This window comes from Vanellus vanellus (assembly GCF_965231255.1).
Source record: "Vanellus vanellus genome assembly, chromosome: Z".
NCBI classification, from domain to species: Eukaryota; Metazoa; Chordata; class Aves; order Charadriiformes; family Charadriidae; genus Vanellus; species Vanellus vanellus.
The window spans coordinates 38,193,134-38,211,759 of record NC_138908.1 but is presented as its reverse complement, the minus strand read 5'-3'; the positions used below and the strand labels follow the sequence as shown (position 1 = coordinate 38,211,759).

The 18,626-nt window shown below is 39.2% G+C and overlaps 1 protein-coding gene across 1 annotated transcript in view; it reads right to left on the bottom strand.

The window, feature by feature from the left end:
• Window positions 1–18,626, bottom strand: part of CDC42SE2 (CDC42 small effector 2) — an 84,597-nt gene that overhangs the window by 15,667 nt on the left and 50,304 nt on the right. The window lies entirely within an intron of this gene.

Sequence of the window (18,626 nt, the reverse complement as noted above, 5' to 3'; positions counted from 1 at the left end):
ACAAACTACAGCTTCATCAGAACAGAAGCTGGAAGGAACCTACACAGTTTTTCACGTCAGCTCTTAAGCAACAGAGATAAGTAGCAGGCCTCCAGCACACTCAGCTTTCCCAAGTTTTCCAGAAATCCAGGATGCTACCTGACTTCTGTAGCTAAAGGAGAGTTAGGGAATCGATGCAAAGGATTTAAAAGAGTGTTTTAAATAATGTAAGCTGTTATTTAGTGCCCAATAAATTGATTATCAAACATACACTGGACTTAAGCTTTAGGCAAAATCACTTGGCATTTACTGACTGACTCAAGTGGCAAAAAAAGAATGAGCAAATCCAATCACTTTCTAAACTCCCAAGCAAAGGAAGTAGCAGTTCCATTCTTACTTAGAAAAAGACAAAAGTAAAGGGAAAATAAAAGAATCTAAAATGGCAGAGAAGCTGACTTTAACAAATCTTCCAGCCTGATATTAAGTACAACTTCACATCAAATTAATCTATTTCGTAAATCCTCAAACTGGATTGCATATTGCTGTCTCAAACAGCTCCTTTGCTTTTAGCAAATTCAGCACCTCTTGAAGTTTTTGACATGTATGCTTTTTGATCTGTTTACACAATATTCCATTATATTATGATGGTGTTAGTCATCACATGAAAAAACTGGCAACCGTAGCCTATGTTTTCTAAATAAACAGGAAAATTTGCCAGATGAGGTCAAATGACTCTGAAAGACAATAGGCCTTCTAAGAAACGTGTTTAGCTCATGCACTGAAGAGAACTTGTTCCATTCCAGATGCTTAAACTGACTTTAACTCACATAGCAAATCAGAATCCATTCCTTGGTATAGTCAGTAAGTACTGTCCTTTTCAAAATGCACATTAGCACAATTTTAAGATGACATTTACAAATTGTGACTTGGCTACCATGTTATACCACGAACTAACTTCTCTTTCCAGTAAGTTTATTGTCATTACTTTTGGTGATTAATGCCTCTTTAACATAATTTAAAAAACAAAATAGTCATCTAAGACTTCTAAGACTTTTCTACTTCTTTAATGTCTTTAGACAGACTATGCTGTCTGATTGTAGAGTAACAGGTAATTCATCAATGATAAAGACACAGCAGAGTGTGATACTGGCTTGTGGTATCTCAGCAAACATCAGAACTTAGCATTTAACGTATACTCTTCTCTTACAGTTGGTCAAGCTGTGTAACTTCCAGCAGGTTAGCTGTTGCTTGGAACAATTGTTTATTACCAGCCTGCACAGCTAGAAACAAAGTTCATCACTGCACTTTTTGGAGTGAATCCAGAGCTGTGACAATGTTTTGAATTTGCAACATAGAAAATATCGATATAATAATAATAATAATAATAATAATAATAATAATAATAATAATAGTTATGTAAGTGGTCAAACACTGGACCAAGAACCCAATGAATCTGAATGCCCATTCTTGGAGATGCCCACAACACAACTGGACATGGCTGTGCAAAAGCCAATCTAGTTGGTTCTGCTTTGAGTAAGCGCATTGCACTAGATGGCATCCAGAGATCTCTTGTCACCTAGATTATTTTCAAAGTGTCTAACTTCAGCTGGTGATGAAGAGGAAAAATGTAGAGCAGGCTGGAATTGACCTTGCTGTAATACAGAGCAGTATATTCTCCCCAGTCATCAAAATCATAATGTTAAAAGGCACAGATTAAACAAATCATGTATAAATACACCACAATACAAACTATAGAAATTTCTAAATAGCTTCTTAAAGAAGAAAATCCCAAAGTCCTGATGACAACATACTGCAAACTGCACCATATGAAGCTCTCCTTCCTTTCACTCACTGACCTTTTCTAACAAGAACACAGGAAATACTGGAAAGGTCATCTGGCACGATGAGAGTTCTCCAGAGGATGTGTGTCAGGATTACACCATGTAGCCCCTCCTGCTCAGCCAAATAAATGTCACCCTCCCCCAGCTACAACACAAACAAAAGCTTCAGGTGTCCTTAAGTAGACTGCGTATTGAAATTCTTTTGTTAAGAAATTATATTTCATGCTTGCAAATCCTGTAGTAAGACTTCCTAGAGCTAGCTAGCTAATATAAGTAGGTTTGTTATGTCCTGCATATGCAGGCATCTGCACACATTTCCAACTCTATGGAATCATATATGTTGCATAAGATTCATTACATACAGAGTGTACATAGGAGTACAGAAGGCTTGTATAATCTTCTAAATCAGAATGATATGCACATACCAAACTGCATTACAGAAAAGTACAAGAACAAAAAAAATAAACTGAAATATTACCTCCAAACAGGTAATAGCCACTGCCACATGCAGGACCCTCAACCACCCTCACCATATAAAACCAATCACTTATTAAGTCTAACACTTTCTCTGGACCAGCTAGTTAAAATATCTACCGCTGTGAAGATAATAACTGTAAATGCATTGTCATATGTGCTTGCAAGCAGCAGTTTGGTACTGCACATTGTGATTCACCTTCAACTATGACAATAAATCAGGGCATACATGGTATTTTCAGAAAACCTCTGCACGCAACTCACAGTAACTCCCTTACTGGCAGAAGATGGATCTTCAGGAGTTACAGAACTGATATTTTTTAGCAGTAGGATTCATGGGTGGAAGCTATAGTACTTGTGCTACAGGCAAAACCAAAGCCAGAATATTTAATAATAATATCCTCAAGAGTCAACAAACACAGACACAGTGAATTAATCAGCTTTTAAATACCTCTGTGAATGTCATCTTAGAAGCTTGGCATTAGTTTGCGCAAATAGCAGCAGCTTCTTGTTTGTTTATATTCATATGCAATTAAATACCTAAATACTCACCTGGTTTTCTAGTGGTGTACTGCACTACTTACTTGTCAGTTAAGTTTTATCAAAAGGAACTTGCTCGGAATGAAGACACTTTTTTCTTTTTTTGTACAAATCCTTTTTTAAGGGAAGTAATCCCATTACAGTTTTGTGCGTGTCAGGTCCATGAGACACACTCCTTACAGCTGAGCTTTCTGGCAGTCTTCCCATTGGCATTTCCTTGCTAAGTTATTTGTCACCTGTGTGAACTCTTCATTATCTCTGGTTTTGTCTTGCTGCTCCAAGGACATCCTGACCAGTTAGTTACCTCATCAGCATATGAGCACTGTCGCACGGCCCTCAGTACCCTGTTTTGCCGTGGGGAGAAGCATTCATAAATATGGAATCACGAATTTGATTCAGTGGCCATCCCACTTCTTGCTCCTGTGAAGACTTCTGCAAAGCTCCCAAATTTGACTGTCAGCATTGGAAATATGTTCATCCAGTTCATTTAGGGAAGTTACTGGAACAAATACATCCCATAATACATTATGATTTAGTCCGACTTTGCTTGCTTTTGAAGCATCAAAGCAAAAAGTAGTTACAAGCTTTACAAGGGAAGCAGGAACAGCCTGCCATATTCTTCCCACACTATGAAAAATAGTCACGCATTTGAAAGGTAATCCCACTAGTGGACATGGAAATGATGGCACTATACACCAAGTAAGAAAAAAGACAATACAACAAGCATCCAAGACAACTGAGCAACCACTGGATGGCCCAGTAGATATCATAGGGATGCTTAGATGCCAAGCCCACATGTAGCATGGCTAGAAGCATCTTTGGAAGAGTACTCTGTCAGCAGCTCTTAAGAAATTTTCAAATCAACAGCTGTGCTCAAATTTAAAATAGCTTTCTGCTCAGCTTTTGACATATTCAGAATAGTATCTGATACAGAGCAGCAACACAAAAGCCTGTGCCCAAAGTGTGGCAAACAGCCAAAAGATGGAAGGGAAGTTGTTCAGCGGCTAATTAACAAGTCTCAAAAGAAACATGGGGGCAAAGGAAAAACAGCATAGTGTGCCATTGCAAATCCACAGGCTCAAAAGATAGACAATGTAGAAAAAGGGCCATTGTGAGGGAAAACAACTAGTCAAGCACTGTATTTCTACCTATTTCAGTTCAACAAGAAACATAAAAAGGAAGACCTTTCAAGGAGTGTTCTAGTTTCCCTGGCAAACAAAGGAATCCTGGCTGCCTCGTCCAACCTCCTATCAAAAGGAAAGTATCAGTTCCAAGCATGTATAGGCACTTTTGCATAGTCTAGCTGAGGCATGCCACAATTCCACAGGTCTTGAGTGTAAACAATCATTAACTATTTAAATTTCATCAAGTCAGAAAATGCCCTACATCCCTCATTTATTTACCAAATTCTATTCTTCTAAATACAGGCTTGCTGAAAAGAAGTATTCAGGAGCAGTAGCAATAGCATGTTACTCTTCCACTAGCTGCATTAAAACGACACACAAATTTTGTTGAGGACAAAGTCTCAGCTACATTCATTATTCAGAGTTTACCACCAGACTCATGAGTAGGATCAACAAGCCATCCACACAATCATTTTTAGAGGCAGTGTTGGCTCCTCATAACGTTCAGAAAAATCTACTTACTAATCCATTTCTGTGGCAAGCCTATCCCTCCTTGTCTTGCAGGTCTTCTGCACTAAGTTATGCCTGATAAATTTATTACTGTGAGAGCAGAATTTCTATTACTGTATTATTGTGTCTCCTACTTGCATACTTTTTGACACCATTTCTTCAGTCTAGTACCAGCAATTCTGAAGTTGGATCCACTGTAGGAATCCAGGAAATACAGTGGCTTTCTTAGTGTGTCAGATCCAATGGTCTTGCCAGAACAAGCCCATATTTAGGAGCTTCTTAAGACAGGAAGAATAGGAAAGCATGGTTCTTCAACAGTCAGGAAAACAGGAAACTTAAGCACTGCAACACTGAGCATCATGGAGGTCTCTCAGACAGCCCCAGGCTCCTGCATTATTGGCAACTTCAGGGCAACTGCTTCCCAGTTCCACAAGTGTAGTCAGCTTCTATTAAAAACAAGATACAGCCAACGTCAGCTGCTGGCTACAGATTTACAGTCACTGGCAGTTACAAAAACAGTCAGAATGAAGAGGAGAAAAAGCAATAAACATACAGAACAAAACAAGGTTTTCTAAAGAGCTGCAGGCTGGGAATTTCTAACCTGGGTCCACAACAGTAAGTGTAGATTATTTTTCCTTTTATTCTTTAGCTAATGGAACCATATGATACCTAAAAAGACAGTACACAACTCCGTCTTCCCAACAACTAGTTATGAACACAGAATTGAACAGTAATTGTTGGCAGGAAAATCTCTACTGTTCCTAAACCAAAGAAATGAAACAACAACTAAGCTAAAATACTACCACCTAAAATACTCTACGTTTCATAGCCTGAGTATCAGGTACCCTTTACCAACACACAGGTCTCCAGTGGACTATGGCAGGTACGCAAATAAAACAAGTTGGTTTTGAACAGCTGGCTCACCAGCAGGACAACTGCCAAATTCCAATTGTGTCAGATTACTTTAAGAGTTCCCTATGCCACAGTGTCATCACAATACCCCACCCAGAAACATGCTTCCATGATCAAGGCACAGAATTCACAAGAAGTTAATATTCTTCCCAGATTTCCTGCCTGGGTTCTATGCCTCAATGTTGCTTTGCCATTTCACTGAGCTTTCCCAAGTTCTGTGAAGATCCATGGACACACGCATTAGAGTAGCTGCCTACAACTGCTGTCCTTAAAAGACATTGCCACTGAGGTGCTTCTGAATAGCTTCGAAGTTTTACACTAAGGAAATCTGCATACTACATCAAAATAATTTAGAACAAGAGATGCATCAACATAAAAGGTCTCACTTTTAATAGGCAGAATCTGAGTTGTCTACCACAGAATTAGTAAAACACCAGTTGTTACTTTATAGTTACCCTGCAGAGAGCTTCTCAGAGCTTCTTTAACCTTTCACTTCAGATGTCGGGAAATAGCACATTAGAAATATTTTTGAAAAATCAGAAGGCTGTGGTGGTCCTGCTGTCCCTCCTGTGTCTTCTCCACATCCCTTTCTTCACTGCCTGCTGGAATGAACACACATGCAGGCACAGACAGCCAGAGAAATGTCATTGTTTCAGGTGACTGGCACTTACAGTCCACCATAGTCACTTCTCAGGAGCCCTCCTGCCTCTGCTCCTTGCTCTTCTCTGTTATAGTAACCAGCGTTCTGGTCCCCTAAAGGTATCGATCACCTTTGTCATTCGACAGCCATGCAGGCAGGAATTTTACCCAAATGTTGCTGGTTTTTCTTACTGGAAAGAACAACTGATTTACAAGGTAGCTTGATAATGGATCCCAAAGGCTGCATAGCTAGAAGACAATAGAGTAGCATCAAGAAATCCTGGCACTTTAACCTTCTGGCTATTCCCTCACCTTTCTTTGTCCTAAATCATCCGTAGCAGCTACATTAAAGTCCCTCCTGAAAAAAACGGAATTGCTATAACTCTTCAGAGGCTTAAAAAGGTTGTCTTCATAAAAGTAGTATATTCTTGGTTTATGCTTTTATGCAAAGCCAAACACGACAGCTTCAGACATGACCTCGTTCTCTCATTTAAAATTGTCTAGAATGATGTAATTTCTTAAGCTTTAAAGTGCTAATTTTAACATATTATACTGAAAATGCAGAAACACTTTAAGTGCACTTTACGAATCTAATAGTCTTCAAAACTCAAGGGCTAACAAATTTCTCCACTAAGAACAGCACAAAGATGTTTTGTTTTCCAGCTGCAAAGCTAAAAAAAGTCAGACAGCAGAAAGACGCATGCATCATTAAGACACATTCCCTCTTCTGGATCACTAAGCAAAAAAAATATTGAGAAACACCAAACTTTTTGCCCTTTCCAATTGTTTCTCTGCAGGCTTCATTTTCAGATCACACTTCTGTGTTCTGAAATTGTACAGTTACAGTTCATTTTTGTTTAAGAAACTAAACCAAGTAAACTTGCATAAAACACAACCTGTTAGGTGTAGCTGTTTACCTGGGGAACAGTAGCAGTATGAACCACACCACAGTCAGAGCATCCTGCAGCATTTCTTGTCTTACGCATTGCAAACCTAAGTGTTTGCTATGTTTGGTCATAAAAAAATGCATTGTCAGTGATATTCACCCCTGCAATGCCTGCAGAGCCAACATTGCTAAGAGCCTAAGTTGAATTCTATTCCTTCTTGCCATAAACAATTATTTACTGAATTCCAGTGAGCTGAAGCAAAGGGATTACTTTCGGAAAACTTACTGTACCAGTGTGGGGAAAAGCTTTAGCTTGACTTTCTGAACCCAGAGTGAGTTTGTAGACCTGGCAACTGGAAGTTTTACTTATTTTCAAAAGCACTTGTAAGAGTTGATCACTTGATGTACATTTTATTGCTCAACAAACAACTTCATGGCAAAACAGGTTTTCAAGTTGTATTTCAAAGCATGCTTCAAAGGGAAAGTTTTGTCTGTCATTTTAGATAAAAAATACAAGGACATCAAAACCAGATAAAATCTTCTCATTCCCTTTATCATTTTTCTTTCCTTTTCATTGGGTGGTAATGCGACCTGACTAATTTTGGAATGCTAAATTACATAAGTTGTTACATAATGTCAGGTACTGTAGAGTACCTGATCACTTTTCCTATTACACAAAGTAGAGATAGTTCAGACTGATGTAAACACTTCTGTTCACTCTGACTAAATAGAAATTAGTATTTACGCTGGTGTCAAGTTCATAGAGCAAGCAAGAGAAAGATATTACAGAATGTCATTTTGCTGACATGAAGCAAGCTACCAGCAGCATACAAGGCGACTAATTTTACTGTCTTCAAAGAATGATCAAGACGCGCTCACATTTGTTAAATATTATGGTAAATGTTACAAAGCAGTTATTTCACACAAGCATTACACAATTCTGAAACTCCTCTTGTATTATAACCTCTTTAGATATAGAAAAGCTGTTTACAATGAACATCAATTCAATGACCAAGAAGGCCAATAGCATCCTGGCCTGTATCAGGAATAGCGTAGCCAGTAGGACCAGGGAAGTGATTTTACCCCTGCACCTGGCACTGGTGAGGCTGCATCTTGAGTACTGTGTTCAGTTTTGGGCCCCTCAGTACAAGAAGGAAATTGCAGCACAGAGTCTAGTTGGAGGCCTGTAACCAGTGGTGTCCTCCAGGGGTCAATACTTGGTCCAATTTCGTTTAATATATTCATTAATGACCTGGATGAGGGGACAGAGTGTATCCTCAGCAAGTTCACTGATGATACCAAACTGGGTGGGGTGGCTGACACCCCAGAGGACCGTGCTGCCATCCAGCATGACCTGGACAGGCTGGAGAGCTGGGCAGAGAAAAACCTAATGAGGTTCAACAAAAGCAAGTGCAAGGTCCTGCACCTGGGGAGGAATGCAAAGCACCAGTATAGGTTAGGGGCGGACCTGCTGGGAAGTAGCTCTGAGGAGAAGGATATGGGGGTCCTGGTAGACAGTAAATTATCCATGACCCAGCAATGTGCCCTTGTTGCCAAAAAGGCCAATGGAATCCTGGGCTGCATAGGGAAGAGTGTGGCCAGTAGGTCGAGGGAGGTCATTCTCCCCCTCTACTCGGCACTGGTGAGGCCACAACTGGAATACTGTGTACAGTTTTGGGCTCCCCAGTTCAAGAGGGACAGGGAACTGCTGGAGCGAGTCCAGCGAAGGGCAACTAAGATGATTAAGGGATTGGAGCATCTCCCTTATGAGGAAAGGCTGAGAGAGCTGGGACTCTTTAGCCTGGAGAAGAGAAGGCTGAGGGGAGACCTTATTATGGCGTACAAGTATCTAAAGGGTGGGTTGAAGGAGGATGGAGCCAGGCTCTTTTCAATGGTTCCCAGTAACAGGACGAGGGGTAATGGGCACAAGTTAGAACATAGGAAGTTCCGTTCAAATACAGGGAAAAACTTCTTTACGGTGAGGGTGACAGAGCACTGGAACAGGCTGCCCAGGGAGGTTGTGGAGTCCCCTTCTCTGGAGATTTTCAAGACCCTCCTGGATGCAGTCCTGAGTAATGTGCTCTAGGCAAACCTGCTTTGGCAGGGGAGTTGGACTAGACGATCTCTAGAGGTCCTTTCCAACTCTGAAAATTCCATGATTCCGTGAGGTGTTGGAGCGTGTCCAAAGAAGGGCAACAAAACTAGTGAGGGGTCCGGAGTATATGTCTTATGAGGTCTGGCTGAGGGAACTGGGGTTGTTTATTCTGGAGAAAAGGAGGCTCAAGGGAGACCTTATTGCTCTCTACAACTATCTGAAAGGAGGTTGCAGAGGTGGGACCTGACCTATTCTGTCACATAACAGGTGACAGAACAAGAGGAAATGGCTTCAAGTTGCGCCAAGGGAAGTTTAGATTGGATATTAGGAAGAATTTCTCTACTGAAAAAGTCATCAGGCATTGGAATGCGTTACCCAGGGCAGTGGTGGAGTCCCCATCCCTGGAGGTATTTTAAGGATTGTGTAGGTATACCGCTTAGGGACATGGTTTAGTGGTGGGCTTGTCAGTGTTAGGTTAATGATTGAACTAAATGATCTTACAGGTCTTTTCCAATCTACGAGATTCTGTGATTCTGTGATCAAGTAAGTAGTTCAGTCTAAAAAAGATATGTAAGTAATTATAATTAACTATAATTAACGTAATCTGGTTTAATACCTAGCTAGAATAAGTTTTTGCCTTAACTTTTAAACTGTGCTGCCTTAAAAATAAATCATTATGCTTATACATACACCCCACAAAAACCTACTGCTAAACATCTAAGAGTTTTGTATTTTCATTATTTGTTGGCGCCTTTCCTCAGAGGATCTCAGCACAGTCAGCAGAATCCCAGACAGGTACTCAGAAAAGTATGCTGGCAGTTGTTTTTTGCTGTAATTTGGCAGATCATTCCCTACACACATAAAAAAAACCCCAACCCCCAGACACCAAAATACAACCCACTGTCCAAAACATACTTCACAAATCTGAGAAACCAGGAACTAGTTTGTATGCTTTTGCTATGCAGAAAAACAGTAAGTGTTGCAGCCTGCAGAAAACCCCACAACCTTCAGTTCTTTAACCACTAAATCAGCTAACACACATACATCTTCAGGTTAGTCAGTTTCTTGCCAGATTTTAATCTCAGTGTGTATGTATTAAAAAATGTGTAACTTTCCTTTTGATTATCTTCTCTGTGTAGGAACATTACTCTCCTTTTGTAATGGAAATGTCGGCATTTTATTCCCGAATTAAAAAGAGCATCTGAATCTCACTGGCTTAAGATAGGTGCATGTTTTATTTCTTTAGGAGTAGGGCCATACAAAGAGTCTCTGATTAGATCCTTTGTAGTCATCCAGCAGTCAGTTTCATCCACGCTGCTTTCACCACTGCCACTTTAACTGCCTCTTCTCCCTTATTATTCCCACTGATAGCAGCCTACCAGTGGTTGCACAGTGGTTTTACAGATTTGCACTGTCTTCATGGTTAGTTTACAGAAATGCAATATCCACATAGTATAACAGGCTTAGAAGTCTTTGACAAGTTTTAAAATAGTTTTTAAAAGCAATAATTAAGTAGCCTCAGTTCTTCTCTCACATATAAGTCCTGTTTCTTTATTCTCTAAACTACACACATTGCATTTTTTTCTTTCCTCCCCTAAATCTTCCTTTCTGTGCCTTACAAACTGAAGAGGCATTTCATTGTCACAAGTTAATTCTAATGTTAAAAAAAGAAAATACACATTTGATATTTTCCCATAGAGAATAAAAGGCCCTGTAGGCTCTTTTGCCTGCAATTCTGTAGATCAGCATGCCTATGCTTGTGTTTGCATTTCTTCTTTTTACAAGTTCAGCAATGCCAAGCTGCTACCACAAAACCAAGCAATCCAGTATGTTACATACATGTTACATACATATATGTGTGTGTTTGCATATCCTAGCAGATTTGTTTGGAATATGTGCCTAGCAGGATTTATTGCCCCATTTTAACAGTAATCTACTATTTAACCATCATCTTTGACCCTAGGAATTAAAATGGTTTTTAAGTAACTCGAGTACAGCAAGCTGTATTTTTAGTAGTATTTGTCCAAACAGAGTTAAATAACATGTTGTTCTATATTAATTTTACTCAAGTCTTTCAAGAAATCCACCTGAAGTAGATTTCACTTAGAAGCCCCCTATGTTTAGAGGAACTTGATGAGTCATAAGAGTAATTTCCTTTTATAAATACACTCCCTTGACACACAACTTTAGTTCCCAGTTGAACATAGCTAAGTGTGCTTTCTTTAGATAATTTAATTCCTGATAGCATCAGTTTTTCAGTTCTCAAAACTGATAAAGCACCCAAAAAGGCAAGTTTTATGCAAATATACAGAATAAAGTAAAGATTAGTAACTACAGTTTATACAACGGTCTTTTTTAAAACCTTGATGTGACATCACCTCTAAAATTCTGTCATTCTGGTGTAACCCCCAATGAACATCTATTAATCAATCCTGTTGAAGTCTTTTCCTCCATTTCATTCCAATCTGTTTCACTTTTCTCTACCCACCACACCATCCTATATGCCCCAGACAATTTTTCTGTTCTGTCGTCATTTAAGGTCAGAGGCTCTGAAGCCACCAACACAATGTGACTACCATGCAACTCCCCAAGCAACCTCCCTGACATCTTCCAGCTGTAAAACAAAGATATCAATGCTGACCTCTCAAATGTGTCAGGCCTGAGCTGCAAGACAACAGAACTCAAAATCAGCAGCATAAATTTGGAGTCTCAATTGAGGCAAGACGTTAACCCATGCTTAAAGCAGTCTGAGGCCAGAATAAGAGTGCCACAAATTTCCAGAGCATTCACCTGTGCTGAACTGTCACCACAGTCACTGCCCACCAGAAATGTTTTTGGTATTTAAGTAGAAAAATTTAAAGGGTCACAATTTCTTTTAACAAAGTGAAACTACAAAGGTCTGTGCTGCACCACATCACCCCAGAGAGACGGACGTAAAATAGAGGGAAGACAGACTCTGATAAGCAACAGTATTCCCCACTGTGCACTGTGATGAGGTGAGTGCTGTACCTCTGCGGCAGAGGTGGAGAGCTCCAGCTGGCCAAAACCACCATGCTAGAGCAGTAGAGCCTGACATGACACGCTATGCCAGCAAAGTAGTGCTGGTCTGGGCAAACTTAGAAGACAAACCACAATTTGGTTCCCATTTATTTCTCAATCTCTGTAGATAAGGCAGCCACATACCAACTTGAAAACATCTTGTGCATGTTTGAAAAACCAAAACTGTAATGCAGACCTGCCAAAGATAAAGTAACATTAAAATATTCTGGTTTGAGAGAATCTCAGTACCAAAGCACACAAACTATGTCTAGGTAGTCCTTTATGATAAACCACCAGCAGAACACAAAGAGTAGTTACATTCACGTTGAAAAACAGTCATACCACAAGCAAGAAAAACAATTATGAAGACCCTGGGCCTGCTGAAGACAACACATTATAAACCCACACTATTTTCTGAGACAGAATTAATTGAATTTACAATTGGAAGAAGAGAGATAATGTAGCTTAAAACTATTTAAAAAAATTCCATGCAAGCTTCTCCCTTTTGATGTCAGGTCACTCTCACAGCGTGACATGCCAACAAACTACTCAGTGTCACACATTTATTGGAGGGAGAAAACAGGAAGAGAGATGGTATCTCTCCTCAGATACAGTAAATGACAGCTCCCTTGAGGGTACACCCAAGTAGCTAGAACACCCTCTAAAGTTATTTGAAAAACAAAAGTAAAACAGAGGGGGTTCAGAGAGGTATTACTTCCCTGAGTCTGCACCAGAGTGCAGAGTTTCAGTTTTTCTGCCCAAGTTCCACTCCTCCATTCTTCTCACTATGTGGCAGGATACGAACCCAGAATAACAGAAGTCAGCATTTTAGAGTGATCAGCTAAGCCACTCTGAAGATGAAAGTGAGAAAATCATTGCAGGCGATTATGTATTAAAGTCTATGGCTTAATGGGTACCTTATTTCAGGATCTCTGAGAATACATAAAGAATAGCTATAATATAATTCTCCAGGAACTTCGACATCATGCATGTCTCACCCATAAGTAAAAGTCATGACAGAAACTGCAGAACCAAAGGTTTGAGGAACAGTCTGAAAAAGGAAAACGTTCATCATTGTGAAATGTTAATGTTGGGAATGTTAAGTTCAGGCAGAGATCTTTAAATTAGCCATTTAAAAATGCGTGTTTTGTGAGTTGCATATTGTTCTTAAGAATTATATCCAACAGAACAACTTCAGATCCATTACAGAAAAGTTACTGTATTTTTATTGTAAGACAGCAGCAGAGGAAGCTTCTACTCGATACTCCCTTTCGTATCAAAACCAGTTAAAGGTAAAAGCTTGAACTTATCTTCAGGGCAACGACTTGACTTCTCTATTCAGTAACACAAAGCATACTTCCATATGGAGTCATTGAAAGTGCACATCTCAGACTACGTCCAACCTACCTCTGCCTCTAGCTGTTGGCAAGTAGAAATGACCCTAAACCTACATGCTTGCTCATGTCCTCTGCTCCAACAGGAAAAGCAGAACAGGGGAAACATAGCTGAACTGCCAAGCATTAAAATTAAGGCACACCAAAAATATCGGGGCTTTGCAGCTTCAACTTCCATTAAAAATTTACAAAAATTGCATTTTATTTGTTAATTTCAGAAATGCTTCTGCACAATCTCCAAGGGTGGCTGCAAAACTATCAACTTTTGCTAGGCAGTGTCAACTATTTCTTTTGGCAGGTCCTTTTGTCAGTGACTCATACTGGGTTTTGCTCTTGAAGATGCGTTCTCCCTGAGAAGCCTGGAGATTCAAAAGAAACAAGTGATTCAAGGGCTCTAACACTGGTGTCCAGATCAACAAAGAGTACAATCTATTGCCTCCCCATGTTTTAAGCAGAAAGTCTGAGCCCTGTAGAGCCTGTAGATATTAAAAGTGTATTACATCCTTCTTCAGCTATGTTGGTAATAGCAAGACACATTCTCATCAACAGAAAGCTGACACAATTCTTGTTTCCACCTCCCAAAGAGCTATTTTCCATCCCATCAATTATTATTATATTAAATAAATAGCACCATTACAGAACTAAGAGCTCCTAAAAATTTCACAGCCGTAATAAAGAATTGCAAAATATTCATATAATTTTCAGTCAGGTATTCATACATATACACAAAATACTGCCTTTTTTCCTTTTCTTTCTAAACTTTTGAATACTTGAACATCACAACAGATATTTTAAGATGGGGGGGCTAATTTAAAGGTAAAAGAAAAATCTAAAGCAGCTCTATCCGGCTGAAAGCAGCAGAAACAGATCAGGTTTGAGAAATAAAAGCCAAGCATTTTGCTGCTTATTTAACTCTGCCCCCTTTGATAAGGTGTTCCCTCAGGCTACTTCTACAGCAGCACTCAATAGGAAGCAGAAGGAATTTGAAACATCCAAACTGGCAGCTCAATATGCAACTCAGTATGACAATTCTGAAATCTGAGGGCTCTCACCTTTTACACTTGAGTCTTTCATAGTCTTCCTGAACGTGGTAGGCTGATCAAATTTAATGAATAAGAGATCCAGGGTTTTAGTCATTTTGACCTAAAAGCTGTGCTTGCGCAGCACTACAGTAGTGAAGGGGGGCCTCGCCCAGTGCTTCTTCAGTAGCGAACACATGATTTACTGTGCATGCCTACTGAGGGTGATTTATTCTGCATTTGTTATGCATTCTGAATGCTTCTTTCTGTGTGTGTGTGTGTTCACGTTTTTAAGAGCTGTGGTGATAGATGTATCCTTAGCTATATGTATGACTCCTTCTCGAGAAAAAAAGCTAGAGCTGACAATATCCATCAGTGGTTTAATTTCCTTAAGTAACCGGAGTTCAGTTGATAAATACAGCAGCGGGTGCATGGTTTTTTCTGCCTGTATTTTAAGATGGGTCTCCCCACTCTAAATACAGATCTGTCAGTCTTCTTTCATATATCAAAAAAGACAGGAAGGAGAGTTCACTTTCTAAACCACTTTAAACTTTTATGGCATAGCATGCAGCAAAACCATAATAGCCCTTTGACAAAACACAAAATGGAAATCATCTAAACAAGAGAGAAGCAACAAAACAGAAACTAATTAACTAGAGAAGGAAGCTTGGAGCAAGAAGGAGGAGAGCACAGTTTATTCTTTTATAATTTTACTTCAAGGTCAAAAGAAACTGAAGAGCTCAGCTGTTCTGGGTGGTGGCTCAAACCAGGTGGGAGTGCACCAGATCATGACCAAAGGCTTCTTAGACCAAAAATTAACTTTGCAAGTTAAAAATGGACAGAACATTAAAAAAAAAAAAAAATAGAGGTGGAGGAAAATAACAGATTCCTGGTGTAGGTGACAAGGTCAGCCTAAGAAAAAAAACCACATGGACATGTTCCCTGAAAACCTGCAAGATAGACGGCTCTCTAAACTTCTGTTACCAAGCAGTGCATCTGATCGTGGGAATTTGGCAGAGTTTACTGAAACATAACAGTGGATGGGATGATAGCACATAGGAAGCAAGGGAAGAAAGACTCATATCGTCACTGGGAAGTGCAAGATCAGATTACAGAACCCGCAAAGGGTAGCAGTGGGAGATGTAAGAAACCTGGTGAAATCACAGAAAGTGCTACTCTTCTCAAAATAAAAAAATGTTTGGGTCAGATCATAAGAGACTGAATTCAGGCTATTCAAACAACCAAGAAAACCTGAACATAGTTATTAAGAGATTAATATCACCTCCTTGGTATTGTGAAAACAGGTGTGAATGCAACTAGTTGTCTGAAGTCTTCATTGTGGTAAAATACATTATCAATCCAAATCTGACAAAAGAAAACTAGGACTTGATATGAGAACACCTTCCCTTGGCTTTTGTTTGCATTCTACTGTGGTAAACACCTCAGGCTATTAAGAATCAAGAGTTAAGCCACCATTCAGGAATATGGTTCCTTCAACTGTATCAATATTTAGTTTTGTTTCTTTACATATGTAATTTCTTCATTTATCACTCTATTTCAGAGAAGCACCAAGACCCATGTTCAAACATGCCTCTTCCATGATAGTGTGAGTACTGCAGTCTTGGAAACACCAAGTGAGATATTTAGCAATCAAAGTAACATTAGAGAGTAGAATACTGCTTTCTAAGAAACCTATGTTTTATTTCACAGCAACATAGTGCATCCATTTAGCACTGACAAAAGACAAAAAGCTGTGCTGTGACACATTTCAATAAAAGGTGACTGTAATACTTGAATATCATCTTTTAATTAAGAAACCTCCTAAAGTGCCGTAATATATAACTGCAACATTGTTATTGTTCTGCTCTGGGGTATGCTATTAGGGAAGTAATGGTAGTGAAATTAGGTAAGTAATGTGTCCTTAATGCTTTAAAGTTTGCAAATCTTATCTAAAAAGATATGGTTCAAATCCATGAAAATGCACTAGAAAGCACCAGTATGCAAGTCTGGAAGGCATATAGAGTATTGGCAATAACCTGCTTTTACGTACAGTGTGAATAATAGTCTTCTATACAATTGACTGAAAGGACTCAGTGCACGTATGCATTTTTCATTTTAAGTGCACTATAGCTGCAAAGAACAGACATGCCATACTGAAGATTCCTAATATAATACACTAGAATTTTGCCAGAAGAAAGACATAGTTCCTGCATCCCGGACTTCAAGAAGGGAGGAAAACTCCTTGGCTCAATGGAAGCTATAAATATCAAAGAAACATGCAACTACTCTAAGTTCTGTGGGGTTTTTTTGTCCAATGAAGAGGCTTAAAATTTATGTCACTATCCATGACATTAAAGGTGTCCCAGATATCAGCACCTGACAAAGATAATGAGAAAAAAAAAATATAATGTTTCAGATATCATTAATTTAAAAACAAAAGGAGCATTTTAAGCACTGATCAGAACAAGTAGCAAATTAAGTAACTTCCTGCTTTCATGGTCTATTCTGAGAGGTTGTTAGTGTTGCTGAACATGAAAGTGGTGGCTGGGACAGTTAGTCAGGCCATGAAGAAGTTAAGATGCAGGAGGTAAAATGAAAGAAGGCACATGAAAGATGAAACTGGGCAGACGAAGCATTTCTCCTGAGAAACTGGACTAAACTGACAGATTGAATGCACAGCAGGGGACAGACAAGTAGCTTTTACACAAATTAGTGTGTTTCACCTGTTTTTTGATACAACAGCACAGTAAGTACCAGTACTTTGGGGCTAAAACTAGCATGTTTTTCAGCATGTCAGTGTCCCAAACATGCAACCACACAACACCTGCAGAGACAGAGAGAAACTGCTTCCATACCACTTGTCTGGTTCATCAGTTTGCTCACACTGACAGTATACGCTTCGCTACATGTCAGAGAGAAAAAAAAAAACAAACTTTCCTGCACTTACTCAGATGTATATGTATCTGATTAAATACTCCACTTACTCTAACTGTGCATGGCAGAAAAACTGCTGTACAACACAACACAAAAAAATGAGCTGAGTAACTGCAGGGGAAAGACAACTAAGCGCTTATTGTCAAGCATGCCAAAAAGGGCCCACAACTCTTTTTATCCGAGATGTGTCCTGAAGAATTTTGGCACTTCATAACGAGCAAGGCTCCTACAACATTTGAAAGGCAGATTTCAGGAACTAGGTCAATGCTCAGCAATGTGCTATTTCTACCTTAAGCATAAGAATGGTTTTAATTTTCTAAGCAAATGCGCACCACCGGATCAGCAGAAACATACAAAAATGGGTTGTTTCCCTTTTCTCCACTTTTGAAGTACAATCTCCACCCTTTCCATAAGTCATGACCCACAGATCACTACATGCTGTATTAACATACCATGCATTTCTTGGGCAATAACTGTATCATAAAGCTTAAGTCAAGATTTTATAAGGACTGAGCCTCAGGATTCTTGTAAACAAACAGAATATGCCATTTTCTATCTCAAAGGTTTTTAACAGTCATACCTTATTTTAACTGAAATGTATGTTCCAAAAACTAGGCAAATAACTTTTGCTATATATGGATGCAGGAAGCATTTTAAAGGACCGCATCGTGTTCAAGCAACAGGAGAGGATTGCGGCTTCCCATGTTAGTATCTCAAAGTTGATCTCCAACAACTTGACTAAGAGTGAGACAAAGTTGTATTCATTTGTTAGAAATGTTAATGGTAACACTTTAATATTTATGTTGCCACCCAAGGATTAGTCTAGCATTCAGGCTTTATGCAATGACAACCCCTAACATTAGATTGCTTTTTTAATCCTTTGGCTTCCCTAAAGCCAAATATTATCATCTGAACATACTAATGTGCGTTTGTACTATTCACTCTGGGATTGTCTTGGTCAATGTAATTTCAACATATCCTTTAGTAGTAATGGGGGTCTTTTCCACATATTTGCAAGATGGCTGTCCTTTCTATATATTCATTTAGCTTGATCTGGATGCCATGCTATACAATGATTTTTCTCACAGTGCTAACCATATTCCTGGTTAATTCCACCTTCATGCAGGCAGACTTTCTCCCAACAGCACTGGACTCAGGAACACACTCTAAAGGTACTTTATATGTATATGAGTATATGAAACCCAAGAATATTTCTGTACTTTGTCTGCCTTATGTATGC